Raw genomic sequence first — 16626 nt, 5'->3', positions numbered from 1 at the left:
CAATTAAAGTAATGATCAGTTGCTCACGGGCTGGATAAGAGCCCTGAATGGGCTGGTTCTGGCCTGTGGGCCGTATGTTTGACATCCTTGCTATAAAGGAATCCAAGCCCTTCAGTTTGCAAGACCTGAGCCAGGCTGTTACCAGGACGTTTTGGAGATGGTTAATTTATAGGGTCGCCATACGTTGGAAGTGATTTGCCGGCATTTCACACACACACTCACTGGTATGGAATGCTGGCACCTTTTGGGAGGCCCTCCGATGTCCTGATGGGCGGAATAGATAGAGATCAGTGCAACTATATGTATGAGTACCAGCACCTTTCTACAAAATAAGCACTGTATACAATTATGCTGTCTCCTGATACAAATACTCCAAAGACTGAGTGCAAGGTAAATGGCTTCACTGCATGCAGCCACTGCCTATGTTACGTAACACTCATTACAGCTGCCCTGTCATGTACTTTGGATTGCCGCAATTGCCAAAGGAAATGGCTACCGCTGCGTCACAGACATTCATTTGCGATGCAGGTGAAACAGCTGGCAATTCCTTCTTACCCATTTCTCTTCTTAATTTATATCAGCTACCTCATTTCGATACATGGGCTTAATGTGAATTACCTTTTTGGCAGTTGCTGGTGTGAATTCCTCGTTTTTCTTGGAAATCGAACCGAGCGTTTCCTTGAAAACACAATTGAACTTTTGGCATCTGCGTAGTTGAATACAATATCATGAAGTTGCGTAAGGCTAGAAGCTGCAGTCTAAATGCCAAATCAAATTCTCATAATTCAGAAAGTATCTTGGGGTGGGGTGGGGGAGCTCAGGTTCTTTTCAGCTTAAAACTTGGATCAGCCCTCCCCTTTGTCCCCTTCTTCTCTAACTAGGCCACAGATGACTAGGCATTACTGGGAGAATGCAGAATGTTAATTGCACAGCAATTGTGGGCTGTGCATACTTTCCAGGGGTTTAATTTAATTGTTGCAAACTGTACTTTAAAGCCACATGAGGCATAAAGAAAATTTCAGGCTGGAGATTATGCCTCTATGGAAATAGCATTAGGGTGTTTTTCCCCTCCTCCAGTCTAGACATGTATAAAGCCTGTACAAAAATCTTACAAAATATTCAGGAGTTTAGATGTATAAGTGGCTGGGGATTTCCAGGGTAAAGGATCTAGGCATGTAATACTTTCTTGTCTGTAGGCAAAATAAGTAGGTAGCCTTGTAAAGAAGTCCACAAGGATAAACATTTATCACCAGACCAGTGGGGAAGGAACACTTACTAGCCCATTTGCTCGCAATGGAAGTCCATTGTAGGCTAGCCACAATCAAGGGAAACAAAGAGAAAAACTCCCTTTTGGAGTTCACAAAAATGCTTTCCTGCCTGGTCACCTGGAGGCAGTTCTTGCTCGTCACAGTTGAGCAAGAGAATGGCGGTTTACAAACTTGTATACGTGTTTACAGACTCGTATACCTGTGTGTATGTGCACACATGCACATACATGGGTATTGGCCATATTAGAAGAGTTGTTGATGAGAAAAACAAACAAAAACCAGATGTCGCTCCCAGGCTACACATGGGTGTTGGCCATATTAGAAGAGTTGGTGATGAGAAAAACAAACAAAAACAAAAACCAGATGTCGCTCCCAGGCTTGCAAAAGTCACAAAAGAAAAACAATTAAAAATAGGGCATAGAACGGACAAGAGAAGATAGGAGGATCACAAACACTCAGTTCCGCAAGTCTAACACATTATTCTGCTCACCAGGTCAGTACTCTAACCACCCTCTCTAACATAACTCTGACACAGGGTTGCCAACCTGCAGGTAGTGGCTGGAGATCTCCCAATACTACAACTGATCTTCAGGTGATAGAGATCAGAGCCTCTGGACAAAATGGCAGCTTTGGGAGGAGGACTCAATGGCATTTTACCCCACTGAAGCCCCTCCCCTTCACAAACCCCGCCCTCCTCAGACTCCACCCCCCAAATCTCCAGGTATTTCCCAACCCAGAGCTGGCAGCCCCACATCATGTGTGATAGGTCCTCCATGCAGTGGCTTGTACAAGAGATGGATTGTTCGATGGTTCTCTCTCGAAAAAGGGACAGAGTGAATTATCCAAATCATGCCCTTGTTCATACGAGCCTCTGCAAAGAGCATCTATCTCCACACTCCATATGGACTCGGAGGAGTGGAGGCTTTGACATCCCCTTGCTCTCTGTCCCTTGCCCCTCGCTTCCTCTTTCTACTGACTTGCCGGAGAAAAGCCCTGCTTTGCATCACGAACATTGCATCATGAAAATGTCATGTACCCTTCTCCTTCCTTCCTCCTCCTCACAGCGAGGAGAAAAGTTACATGTATCACGGGGGTAATATGCTTGAATGCGCCAAGCTTCAGGTGGGGGGAAGAAAAGAGGCAAGCAGTAGGGAAGGGAAGGTGCAATTGATTTTTGCAAAGTTGGGGGTAATGCTGAGCCCCTCCCTGGCAAAGCTCATTGACTTGTCAGATCCCGCATTGATAGGGAAAGGCGGAATAGATAGAGATCAGTGCAACTATATGTATGAGTACCAGCACCTTTCTACAAAATAAGCACTGTATACAATTATGCTGTCTCCTGATACAAATACTCCAAAGACTGAGTGCAAGGTAAATGGCTTCACTGCATGCAGCCACTGCCTATGTTACGTAACACTCATTACAGCTGCCCTGTCATGTACTTTGGATTGCCGCAATTGCCAAAGGAAATGGCTACCGCTGCGTCACAGACATTTATTTGCGATGCAGGTGAAACAGCTGGCAATTCCTTCTTACCCATTTCTCTTCTTAATTTATATCAGCTACCTCATTTCGATACATGGGCTTAATGTGAATTACCTTTTTGGCAGTTGCTGGTGTGAATTCCTCGTTTTTCTTGGAAATCGAACCGAGCGTTTCCTTGAAAACACAATTGAACTTTTGGCATCTGCGTAGTTGAATACAATATCATGAAGTTGCGTAAGGCTAGAAGCTGCAGTCTAAATGCCAAATCAAATTCTCATAATTCAGAAAGTATCTTGGGGTGGGGTGGGGGAGCTCAGGTTCTTTTCAGCTTAAAACTTGGATCAGCCCTCCCCTTTGTCCCCTTCTTCTCTAACTAGGCCACAGATGACTAGGCATTACTGGGAGAATGCAGAATGTTAATTGCACAGCAATTGTGGGCTGTGCATACTTTCCAGGGGTTTAATTTAATTGTTGCAAACTGTACTTTAAAGCCACATGAGGCATAAAGAAAATTTCAGGCTGGAGATTATGCCTCTATGGAAATAGCATTAGGGTGTTTTTCCCCTCCTCCAGTCTAGACATGTATAAAGCCTGTACAAAAATCTTACAAAATATTCAGGAGTTTAGATGTATAAGTGGCTGGGGATTTCCAGGGTAAAGGATCTAGGCATGTAATACTTTCTTGTCTGTAGGCAAAATAAGTAGGTAGCCTTGTAAAGAAGTCCACAAGGATAAACATTTATCACCAGACCAGTGGGGAAGGAACACTTACTAGCCCATTTGCTCGCAATGGAAGTCCATTGTAGGCTAGCCACAATCAAGGGAAACAAAGAGAAAAACTCCCTTTTGGAGTTCACAAAAATGCTTTCCTGCCTGGTCACCTGGAGGCAGTTCTTGCTCGTCACAGTTGAGCAAGAGAATGGCGGTTTACAAACTTTTATACGTGTTTACAGACTCGTATACCTGTGTGTATGTGCACACATGCACACACATGGGTGTTGGCCATATTAGAAGAGTTGGTGATGAGAAAAACAAACAAAAACAAAAACCAGATGTCGCTCCCAGGCTTGCAAAAGTCACAAAAGAAAAACAATTAAAAATAGGGCATAGAACGGACAAGAGAAGATAGGAGGATCACAAACACTCAGTTCCGCAAGTCTAACACATTATTCTGCTCACCAGGTCAGTACTCTAACCACCCTCTCTAACATAACTCTGACACAGGGTTGCCAACCTGCAGGTAGTGGCTGGAGATCTCCCGGTATTACAACTGATCTCCAGGTGACAGAGATCAGAGCTTCTGGACAAAATGGCAGCTTTGGGAGGAGGACTCAATGGTATTATACCCCACTGAAGCCCCTCCCCTTCACAAACCCCACCCTCCTCAGACTCCACCCCCCAAATCTCCAGGTATTTCCCAACCCAGAGCTGGCAGCCCCACATCATGTGTGATAGGTCCTCCATGCAGTGGCTTGTACAAGAGATGGATTGTTCGATGGTTCTCTCTCGAAAAAGGGACAGAGTGAATTATCCAAATCATGCCCTTGTTCATACGAGCCTCTGCAAAGAGCATCTATCTCCACACTCCATATGGACTCGCATCATGTGTGATAGGTCCTCCATGCAGTGGCTTGTACAAGAGATGGATTGTTCGATGGTTCTCTCTCGAAAAAGGGACAGAGTGAATTATCCAAATCATGCCCTTGTTCATACGAGCCTCTGCAAAGAGCATCTATCTCCACACTCCATATGGACTCGGAGGAGTGGAGGCTTTGACATCCCCTTGCTCTCTGTCCCTTGCCCCTCGCTTCCTCTTTCTACTGACATGCCAGAGAAAAGCCCTGCTTTGCATCACAAACATTGCATCATGAAAATGTCATGTAGCCTTCTTCCTTCCTTCCTCCTCACAGCGAGGAGAAAAGTTACATGTACCACGGGGGTAATATCCTTGAATGCGCCAAGCTTCAGGTGGGGGGAAGAAAAGAGGCAAGCAGTAGGGAAGGGAAGGTGCAATTGATTTTTGCAAAGTTGGGGGTAATGCTGAGCCCCTCCCTGGCAAAGCTCATTGACTTCCCAGATCCCGCATTGATAAAGAAAGAGTAGTTGCACGTGTATGTAATCATTTATATTCATGCAACATGGAAGCAATCCTCCTTGTCCATTAAAAGAATTGAGGGTTCCTCTCCAAGAGATAAGGAAAGACTGACCGTTCTGGTCAATTCAGGTGGGTAGCCGTGTTGGTCTGAAGCAGCAGAACAGTCCAGTGGCACTTTTAAGACCAACAAAGTTTGGTTCTGGGTATAAGCGTTTGTGTGCATGCACACTTCTTCAGAGGAAAAGAGTATTACTTTCTGAGAAACTGCTTAGAACAAATTTAGGGTCCAGTGGCACCTCTAAGACCAACAAAGTTTTATTCAGGGTATGAGCTTTCGTGCATTTGAAAAAGTGCATGCACACGAAAACTCATACCTTGAATGAAACTGTTGGTCCTAAAGGTGCCATTGGACTCTAAATTTGTTCTACTGCTTCAGACCAACACGGCTGACCACCTGGACCTTTCTTCATGAGAAATGTCTTAAACAGGACTGGGACCTTTTAATTTACAGATGCTGGAAGGAAATGTTCCCCTCTTTATGTGGGAACCAAATACCCTGTTGAATTTGAAACCCTGTAATATATCTCAGTGTCTTCACTACATAACCACAGAATACGTACTCAGTGTATAAAAGTATAATCTAGTTTCTTAATTTGTGCTGTTCAGAAACATAGGCTGAGTTCAGACTGGCAGTTTGAAGCGGGAGGGAGTCGTGGCAAAAAAGAGCCGGAACAAACTGTTCTGGGTTTGCCCGTTCACACTGCAGCAACTGATGCGGGAGCATACCGGGAGGAGGCACAAGGGAGTGTTCACACTGTTGGCTTGGAGGCACGGCTGTAAGGCGCGGCTTTCTTTTTGGCAATCGAGAGATATGTGCTTATGTGCATAAATGCATAAGAAAACCGGCTTTTGGTGTTCACACTTTGTTGGTGCGGGATAATTGCGCTTTCCAGGGTTTGCTACCACGTTCACGAGGTACCTTTTAAACTTGGTAACGAAGCGTTACAAGACGGGTTGAATATGGGTGGGGAACGCCGGACAGGTGTGCGTGTGTGAATGGCCCCTTTAATCTGGTTGTGGAACGTTTCTGAAACGTGTCTATATCGGGGCAAACTGCCAGTCTGAACTCGGCCATAGCATCTGTCCTTCCATCCTACCAAGCCCAACAAGTTCCCACTAGGTGCTTTACTGCTAACCTCAGTACCCTGTAGGATCAGGCCAAGGACCAAAGAAGGCCAGCGGTGTGTTTCCTTTCCACCAATGACCAATTGGATGCTCCCAGGAAACCTCACCACCCCCTTCAGCTAGATCATGAAGATAACTTCCTCCACTGCTGTTTGTCCCAAGCATTTGATATGCAGTGACCAAGTTGGAGGTTCCATTTTGTATTCATTGGGGGGGTGGAATCTTTCCCCCTGGAATTTCTCTAATCCCCTGAATTTTAGTGGCCCTTTCCACAACTCGTGGCAGCCACTTTTGCTAGCAGACATTTGTGCAAATAGTGTGACAGATAGAAATTCCAGCTTCCTCTTGAGTTATTACAAGTTGGCTTGGCGTCAGCCCAGATATAAAAGTTTTGTTTTAGGTCACAGGAGAAGTGAGCTTGTTTAAAATGGCCCTGATAGGATTTTATTTGCTCCTATCTGATCTAACAATAGAACATTCTGTGCAGAGTACAGAACTCCCCATATAGTGCATACACAGGGACCCACAACAAATCTGTTCTGTGGATATATGAGTAGCTTTTTTGGCTTAGTTTTAAAGTGGCAGACAATGAGTCGGGATGGCTTTCTTCTCAAAACAGGACCTCAGACAGTACACGGATTCCAGCAGCGGTTCTGCCACAGCGTTTTGGACTTGTCACTGGGGTAGAGTATCCTTGATGCATCTTTACTCCGATGTAGCTTGGTCATGAAAAACTGACATGCGCCAAACCCCTTAATTGCAGATGCATTGACCTGGAACTGACATCTACGATCAGGATAGTGCAGTACAGCTCTTGGGGGCTGCAGCATTTCAGAATAGAGGCAACAACGGCATGAATGTTCTTCCTGCACTGAAAAACAAACCTTTTCTCTGTACAAAACTCCTGTGATACGGAAGTCGGTTCCAGTCTAGTCTTCTCCCTGATATGCTGAATTTTGTATATGCAGGGTAATTTCATTTATTTTACTTCAAGCATTCAAGCATATGATTTCAGCACTCCCTGCTCATTGTAGGGTATAGTCCAAGAGGAATGACACTGTGTACTTATCCTGAGCCACTCTGAATGACCAAAGCTGAAATTTAAATAAGAAGCATTATTTTTCCAGATAAGAGCTTACTTTAGCAGCTGCTTATTCCTACTAGTGCAAGAGTTTTGAGAAAGGCAGAATACCAATGAAGTAAAATAAGCAAATGCAATTTGATTGGAAGCCCACTGCACTTACTGGCAAGTGTAAGCTTTCTAATGTTAGATGTCTGCATTTGGGAGAAGTATTTTTTTTTTAAAAAAGGAATTAGCCCTAAGGGCTGTCAGGGCTGAAACATGGAACCTGTTATTCTGGGTCACAGGCTAGAGAAACAGCCATGGGCTCTGGGGTGGGAATACTCTTCAGGTGCAGAAAGGAACAAGGAGCTATGCAGCCTCTCCTTTGAATGGTTGGCAGTGTGAAACCTCTGGACTGGCAAGGCTTGGTATAAATACTAGGAATATGTCTGTTTTCAAGTGGTCATCAGAGCAAACATGAACATGCATGTAAGCAAATAAGTCTTCACCTGCTTATGGAAGACAATGACATGTGGGGACAGACAGCTCTCCCTGGGAACAAAAGTATGTCATTTTGGTGCCACAACCAAGAAGGCCTTTCCTGGATGGCCTCTCATCTAGACTCAAATAGTGAGGGCATCCAAAGAAGCGCCTTCAGAAGATGATTGGTAGGGTTGCCAGGTCTTACCCACGTCCTGGCAGGGGGCTCCAATGTGGCTCCTGGGGTCATCTGGCGTGCACTGCAATGACATCACCTGAAAGTGATGTCATCATGCTGGGCATGTCGTTCAGGGGATGCTCTAGCATTTGGGTAAAAACTCTATGGTCACCATAGAGTTTTTACCCAAATGCTAGAGCATCCCCTGCATGACATGCCTTCCAGGTGACATCATCGCACCGGGAGTGATGGGGCTCTTCGGAGGTGGGGCTCCCCCCACAGGCCGGCTGGCCAGCAGCAGATTGGGGGCCCTGAAAACAGGAAAAACCCTGCCCCCATCAGGGGGATGACAACCCTAATGATTGCAGTCATTGCATACATTCATATGGGAGTAGGCAGTCCTTAAGGTATGTTGGTTCCAAGCTGTATGGGGCTTTTAATGGTCATTAACAGTATATTGTATTGGTCCTGGAAGCTAACCGGAAACCAATGCAGGTGGAACAAGACTGGAGTGGTGTGGACCCTGTGACCCACTCCAGTCAGCCGCCTTTGGTCTATCAAGGACTGGCAGCTGCTCTCCAAGGTCTCAAGTCATTCCCATTGCCTCCTACTTCATCCTTTTAACTGGAGACTCTGGGGGTTGAACCTGAGACCTTCTGCATGCAAAGCAGGGTCTCTGACCCTGTGCCACGGCCCCTTCTTTGTTGACATGCAATACACATTTGAACATACAAAGCTGCCTTATGCAGAATCAAGATTATTATTCCCCTCTAGCTCAACATTGACTGCTATGACTGGCAGAGGTCCTCAGGTGGAGAGAGAGGTTGTTCCTGACACTCAATATCCTTTTAACTGGAAATGCCCAGGATTGGACCTGGGACCGTTTGCTTACAAATCACGCACTCTGCTACTGAGCTCAAACAATTCGCGTGCCATACTTCAGGCTCCAGCTCCCAGCTCACGCCACTGACCTCATACCTCCTGAGCTGGAGTACACCTCGTCCATATTTATAGCGGTCTGGTGTGGCCATGACATTGTTGCAGCCAAATTCCCTCAATGCTTGAGTGTTGGAAATGCCCAGCTTCCACCTGCATGCTATTGATTTTGGTAAGGAGTGAACAGTGAAATAAGCTCTTAGTTTGTGAACGATGGCAGCAGTGCTGTTGTGTTGAATGTTATCGTTGTTCTTCTATCACCTGCGCAGATGGAAGAACAAAGGTTGCTGTTTTTGCATTTAAGCACAAATCGAATCCATTTGCTCCCTTAGTATAATCTGGGATTTCAGGTATTAACTATTTTCAGCAAACCTAAGGAGATTGACAATTAGTGCACTGTGAGTCGTCTCTGTACTTCCTCAATCACATTTGTATTTTATTTCATTGTGTTTCACCCGGTACATTCTATAGCCAGTTTGGTGTAGTGGTTAAGTGCGCAGACTGTAATCTGGGAGAATCGGGTTTGATTCCCCACTCCTCCACTTGCAGCTGCTGGATGACCCTGGGCAAGCCACAGTTCTGACAAGAGCTGAGCTTGAAAGAGCAGTTCTTGAAAGAGCTCTCAGCCCCACTTACCTTACAGGGTGTCTGTTGTGGGGAGGGGGAGGGAAAGGAGTTTGTAAGCCCCTCTGAGACTCCGAGTGAAGGGCGGGGTATAAATCCAATCTCTTCTTCTTCTGTTTCATGACCTTTTAGAACTGCTGTTTATCTTTTTTTTTTTGTCTTCCTAACCTCGTATCTACCTAGTCAGGACCCACCAGACACATCTGATGAAGCCGGCTCCAGCCCACAACAGTTTGTCAGAATAGAATCTTGTTGGTTTTTAAGGGGCCACAAGGTAGTTGTTCATTACTGCTGCAGTTTCCAAATGCAGCTGCCCTTCTAGAAATATAGTTTGTTTGGTTTCCTTTGCCTTGGGTTTTCTAAGGCTACATTTATGTAACTGTCAGAAAGCTTGAATGAAAATAACAAAGAATATGTCATAATCTTGCCAAAGGGAAGGGACACGTCAGACAAAGCAAAGCGCGTGTTCCTTCAAAACATCCTTATGGTTTTTAAAAAGGATGCCACTCTGTCATGTGAATAAATCCACTGGGAATCTTTTTCCGACGTTTCTTCTAAATGTGTCTTATGTGCTGTCAAGTCACTTCCAACTTACCTCAATCCTGTGAATTAATGACTTCCCAAATGTTCAGTTGTTAACAGCCTTGCTCTGGTCTTGCAGACAGAAGGCCGTGGTTGCCTTTATGGCCAATCCATCTCCTGTTGGGTCTTCCTCTTTTCCTGCTGCCTTCAACTTTTCCTAGCATGACTGTCTTTTCCAGTGGACCTCCTCTTCCAATGCTGTGACCAAAGTACAGGAGCCTCAGTTTAGTCGTAAATGTTCAGCTGATTTAACAGGGTGAGAGAAAAGTAATATTTCCATCTAAAGCCATTTTGACCAGTAATGCATTCAGATATCTCAATAGTCCTGGCACAGCTGGGCTTTGTCAGAGTTGAAGGGCAGTAGAAGAGCCAGCTCAATTTTAGAGTGTGTTTTATTGTTCCACTCAGCCAAGAAGTTTATGGGGTGGTGGTGCTAAGATCACAGTGAGGGGGCAGTGATAACTCTGCACAAAACAACCTACATAACAAAACTCAAGTTATGCACCTGGGAGTCATGGTGACCTCTGGTGACTGACGGTGTGTGCACTTGGAAGTCATGGCAAGCTCTGGTGACTGACCCCTACTGGGGGCCTGGAGGATATTCAGAGAGGCGTCTGAATAAAGCCTGCCCCCTCCTCCCGACTGCTGGTATTCCAAGGAGGTCTCCCATCCAAGTACTGGCCAGAGTTGACCCTGCTTAGCTTCTGAGATCTGACAAGATCCAGCTTGCCTGGGCTACCCAGGTCAGGGCTCTGCTGCTGTAACTTTTTGTGGGAACGTACTGCGTCTTGCTCTGTTCATGGGAACAAATGACCTTTCACCTGACTGATAATCTCTGAACTTGGAGGAAGGAACAGTCTGTGCAAAAGTGGAGAACAAATGCAAACAGGAGACAAAGGTCACGACACAGGAGGGACTGCCTGAAGTTGGGTCAACACACCAGCCTGTCTACTCTGATCACTAACTCTCCAGGGTCTCAGGAGGAGAAAGGCTTTTCCAAACCTATCATCTATGAGATCCTTTGGCTGGAGATGCCAAGGGTGGAACATAGTATCTTCTTTGGGGGCAAATCAAACCCTTCATCACTCAGCGGAGCCCCTCCCCAATCCAAAACTCTCCTCCTTTCTTCGCAAACTGAAATCAAGCAGTGTCTCTCTCCCCCAAACCCAAACAATGACCCGGCTTTCTGACACTTATTTGGGGCAAGGAGCTTCTTCACAAGGCCGCAGTTGCCTCTGCAAGGACCACCCTGTTGGATGCCGCTGCCTTCGCTGTCGGAGAAATAGGAACTGTAGGATGTTTGCCTTGGAATTTCTGGACATTCGTACCCTGCCGGCATTTTGTGACTGACCCTGCTCCGGGACCATAGCCAGGATTTTCTGGCTTGTAGGGCAATTTTTTTTTCTGGTGGGACTGAAGTTCTCAGTGCAGAAAGAAAAGCCATTTAGCCAACAGAAAGCTGTGACTGGGATAGATCTCTAAATTGCAAGCTGTCAACCACTTTAGATGGCTCTTGCTGTAATAAATTAGATCGATGGATCGATCGATTGATGGCTGTTCTCAGTGGCTGCAAGTTAATCACTTCTGCCAGCCTAAGTAACAATTCCGATAACAAGCTGGAAGGTGGGGGTGATGACTTCTATAGTCAAGAAAGCTAACACTCAGGCAGAAAAACTCTCTTAGAGGAGACCAGTTTCTTGACACAGAGTTAGAAGGGATCCTAGAGGTCACCTACTTCAACACCCTTGTTCCATTCAGGAATTAGTCAACTATAGCGCCCCACTCTGCTTAAAGAAGTGCACGCCTTAAAAAATGCTTTAAAATGATTGAAAAAAAGCATTTACAGGAGAAATCGTTGTGGGAAGAACGATTGGGGGCAGAGCCCCCAAAAGCCCCACCTTAGCTACAGGCCTGCCCTGCCCTGACTGTCTCTGCCCACTTGGCAGCTATTTAGTGGTGGCACCTGCTTCCCTTTCTCAAACTTCCCAATGTGCCCGCTGTTTCAGTAGGGTTGTCATATCCCCCCAGTCACTGGTGGAGGACAGAGGGGTAGGGTTGCCAGCCCCAGATTGGGAAACTCCTGGAGATTTGGGAGTGGAGAGTGGGGAGGACAGGGACCCCAGGGGTACGATGACACAGAGCCCACCCTCCAAAGCATCCCTTTTCTCCAGGGGAACTGATCTCTGTAGTCTGGAGATGAGCTGTAATTCTGGGAGGTTTCCCAGGCCCCACCTGGAGGCTGGCAGGTTTCAGCAAGGGTGGGGTGGGGTGGGGTGTCCCTGATCTAGATGGATAGAAAGGAAGGAGGCAGACTAGGGAATGAAACAAGTGAAAGGATGGGAAGGAGCAGGTGGGAGAAAAGGGATACAGGCGGAAGATTCTCACGGAGGCTTTCAAGAAGCAGATTTGAATGCGCCCTAAATAAAAGCTACGTAGTGTCTAGGTAAGGAGCCTATTCATTTTGAAGGACTGGAGCACACTTAACTGCTGGATCGTGACGCAATGTTTGAAGCAGGCTTCAGAGGAGGAGAGTTGCCGCTCACAATGCAAATTCATAAGTGGCTTTTGTTAGCTCGTTCATTCTAGCTGAAAGCCCACTCACGGGCCGAGGATGAGAAGCGGGCCTTTAACTCCCAGGAACAGTCACCATAATGATTAATAGCCCATTTTAGCCAGTGTTTCACTGCCTTCTGGTCTTTACCCAACTGAAGAAAATGGCACACTTGCCGTTGGCGCCTGCCTTCCCCATCCTGTTTCAGAGAATCCAGTTTACGTTTCACGCCAAAGGATTGTAGCCTGGGGCTGCACCGCGGGTTGCCAGCCTCCAGATGGTGGCTGGAGATCCCCTGGAATTACAACTGATCTCCAGACCATAGAGATCAGTTCCCCTGGAGAGAACAGCTGTTTTGGAAGGTGGACTCTATGGCACTGTACCCCACTGAGGTCCCTCCCTCCCCCAAACCCCGCCTTTTCCCATGCTCCACCGCCCACAGATCTTCTGGAACTTCCCAACCCAGAGTTGGCAACTCTAATAGATGGTGGCTTCTAGGGTTGCCAAGCTCCAGGTCGGGCCTGGAGATCTCCTGCTTTTACAACTGCTCTCCCGACCACAGAGATCAGCTCCCCTGGAGCAAGTGGTTGCTTTGAAGGGTGGAGTCTACGGCATGGTACCCTGCTGAGGCCCCTCCCCAAACCCCGCCCTCCCCAGGCTCCACCCCCAAAATCTCCAGGTATTTCCCAACCCTGAGCTGGCAATCCTAGCAACTTCATGTGTTCAAAGGATGGGGGGATGAATGCAGGAGGCTGGTTGATTGCAGCCAAAGAGATGAAGCCTCTAGGGGGCTGGACTCCATTTCATGAAGAATATGCCTTTGGTGCAAAATGGGGCACAGCTAGGGTTGCCAACTCCAGGTTGGGAAATTCCTGGAAATTTGGGGGGAGGGGAGGGACCTTGAAGGCGTATAGTACAATAGAATCCACCTTCCAACACAGCCATTTCCTCCAGGGGAGAAGTGATCTCTGTAGTCGAGAGATGAGTTGTAATTCCAGGAGATCTCCAGGCTCTTCCGGGAGGTTGGCAGCCCCGCCTTCTGTTGAGTCAGCTCATTGGCCGCTCAAGGTCCGTCTTATCCACTGACCGGCAGCAGCTCTCCCAGGGTCTCTGGTGGAGCGCTCTTTCCCATCACCTGCTCCCTGATCCTTCTAAATGGAGAACCCAGAGACTGAACCAGAGATCTTCTGCGTGCAAGGCAAGTCCTTTTCCACTGAGTCACAACCATTCCCCTTTCTAATTTTGCATTTTCATCGTGCCGCGCGTTTCATTTTTTAGCCTTCATCAGAGAAAACTCTGTGTCCATCACTAACCTGTAGGGCTGCAAGCTCTGGGTTAGGAAATTCCTGGGGAGTGGAGGGCAGAGCCTTGTTAGGGTCGCCAGCTTGCAGGTGGGGCCTGGAGTTCTCCTGAAAGTTCAACTCATCTACAGAGATCAGATCCCCTGGAGAAAGGGGAAGAAGAGATTGGATTTATACCCTGCCCTCCACTACCCCAAGGAGTCTCAGAGCGGCTTACTATCTCCTTTCCCTTCCTCTCCCCACAACAGACACCCTGTGAGGTAGGTGGGGCTGAGAGAGCTTTTTCGAGAACTGCCCTCGAGCTGGCTGCTTGGGAGGGTGGGCTCTATGGCATTATACTCTCCTGAGGTCTCTTCCCTTCCCAAACTCCACCCCATTCAGGCTCCGTGCCTCAAATCTCCAGGAATTTCCCAACCCAGAGCTGGCAACCCTGTTTGCTTCAAAAGGGTGGGGTTTGGGGAGGTGGGGGGAGAATTCATGGGGGAAATGCCAGAGAATCGCCCTTCCAAAGTAGCCATTTTCTCGGCTCTAATTCTGGGAGATCTCTGGGCCCACTAATCTGCCCGCGTAGTAATGGCATTTAGTCCATCTTCTAATTTTGGGCCCCTGAATCAGTTGACTGCAGCACTCAGGGAACACTCGGTTGCACGTGACAAGGGTGGAAGGCGGCCAGCTGCTCCGGAAAATGCAAGGGCAGATTGCATACGCATGAACAACCTGGCACACACACACCCCCCAGACCAGCCTCTGACGAGGGCAGGTTTCCATGCCTCTCTCCGCAGAAGCCCCAGAAAGCCGCCTATTTTCCTGCTATGGAAACTGGTCGTAAGAATCTTCAAAGTTTCACACAAGACAAGAACTTTTCTGTCTTTGCTAATCTGCCCCCGTTCCTTTCTGAAGTCCTGTAAACTGATGGGTGATGTGAACAGGCTGGTGCAGGGACAATCAGGAATTTTTGTGTAATAACACAGCCTTGCCAGTGAATCCCCATCCCCCCCCCCACACACACACACACAATGAGGTCAACAATGATTAGGTGTATCATATTTCCCACTGACCTCAGTTTCCTCTCTGGTCCCCCTCCACTTAATGCCTGGCAAGACCAAAGTCCTTACTGAGAGTGAAGTAAGCCTATGATCTGTGCATCGTTTACTGTACTTACTCAAATGCAAGACGTTTGTACCATAAAAAAGAGGGTGTCAACTTACACTCACATACGACTTACAGTGATGTCCAGTAATAATTTATTTTTTGTGCATAACATTTTTGGGTGCCGGGGGGGGGGATTATCTTGCATTCATAGTCATCTTGCTTTTGATTAAACACATTTAACTCTTTTTCTGAAAGTCTCCTCTTCCCCCTTCCATCTTGAAGGCTTACATTTCGGGTGCTATCCTATGTTTACAACTCCCTGCAAACAGAAAGACAGCTCAGCAACAAAAGGAAACAGTTAGAAACTTGTTCCTTGCGGTGTAGTTTTCTGTTTGTGTGAATTTTTTTTTTAATGCCGTGCAAAGGAATATACAGAGCTGGGATCCCACATCTACAGCAGTCTGAAATGATGCTCTACATGCTGCCACCTCATTCTTCTGCATGTATGAACTGACTGTATTTCTGTGCCTGCTTCCTGGGAACAACCCATGAAATGTAGTAGGGCTTATTTCTCTTGTACAAATGCATAAGTACTAGGAGATTTTAAGATGTCTTGTAGATTTTTCTGCAAAAGTTGTTGTAGTTTTTGCTTTCAGTTGCAGTGTTGATGGTGGGCAGGGGTCACTTCGTAGAAAAAGAGGTGCAGGAGCTCATTAGCGTAACTCATTAGCATAATTTATTTGCATATGCCACACCCCCTGACATCATCAGAAGCATGTCAGAAGGCAACACCCACCGCTCAGGCTCTACCGGACTGCTTTGGATTGCTAGCTATTGGGAGGGGGGGGGAACATGCAGATCTGTCCTTGCAGAGGAGGGAGAGCTTGTACCTGAATAAAACTTGGTCTTAAAGGTGCCACTGGACTGTTTTGGACGGGGGCTCTGCAACTTACCTGGCTGCTTCTTGCTCTGACTGAGGGCTGCTGGGAGCAGGGGGTGGGGCTTGTTGCATGTGCCCGCCCCCTAGGCTCTTTACTGCCGGAGCTCCGCTCCTCTGCTCTCCTGCAGGAAATGACCCCTGATGGTGGGGAGGAGAAGGAGGGAATAATTCCTCTCAATTTGTCTGGATCAGTGACACTCAGTGCCACATAGGAGCCACATGTTGCTGTTTGACATGGCCATCTGTGGCTCTCCTGAGCATGCTTTCCTAATATGGGGCCCACCCTGTGTTTCAGGAAAGTGCACAGTTCTTATGCCCAGTGGAGCTTGTGGTTGTTAGGTGGTTCCACCTGAAACAGCTGGAGGAATGGATAAGCCAGAGGTGTCGAGCTAATTTGTTACAAGAGCCGGATCTGACCGCCCACCCAGCGGTTCGAAAGCTCTGCAAGTAGATAAATGGGTACCTGCTCCTAGGTAGCAGGGGGCACCCTCCTCCCTATGGGGCGGTGTGCGGCAGAAGTGCGGCAGAAGTACCAGCAAGCGTTGGTGTGGCGATGAGTGGTGGCGATGAGCGGCGACGATAAATGACGAGCGACGAGCGGTGACAATGGCGAATATCCGGTGCTGAGCAGCAGCTGAACCCGGGCAGAGACTGATGACGCAAGCACGGCGGAGCCAGTGGGACAAATGCCGAAGCTACGGTCATCACAGCCGAGCACCACGAGGACCCAACCCGGAGGAGCTGCTACAAAATATAGACCAGCACCGGACGCCGCCGCCAGAAAGATGGATGGGAAAGGAGCCCTCCATGGATAAATGAAGCCGAGAAACAAAGAGAGCAACAACA

Source organism: Gekko japonicus, unplaced genomic scaffold (assembly GCF_001447785.1).
Source record: "Gekko japonicus isolate JY-2015 unplaced genomic scaffold, Gekko_japonicus_V1.1 scaffold462, whole genome shotgun sequence".
NCBI lineage: Eukaryota > Metazoa > Chordata > Lepidosauria > Squamata > Gekkonidae > Gekko > Gekko japonicus.
Note: the sequence above shows the minus strand (reverse complement) of the source record.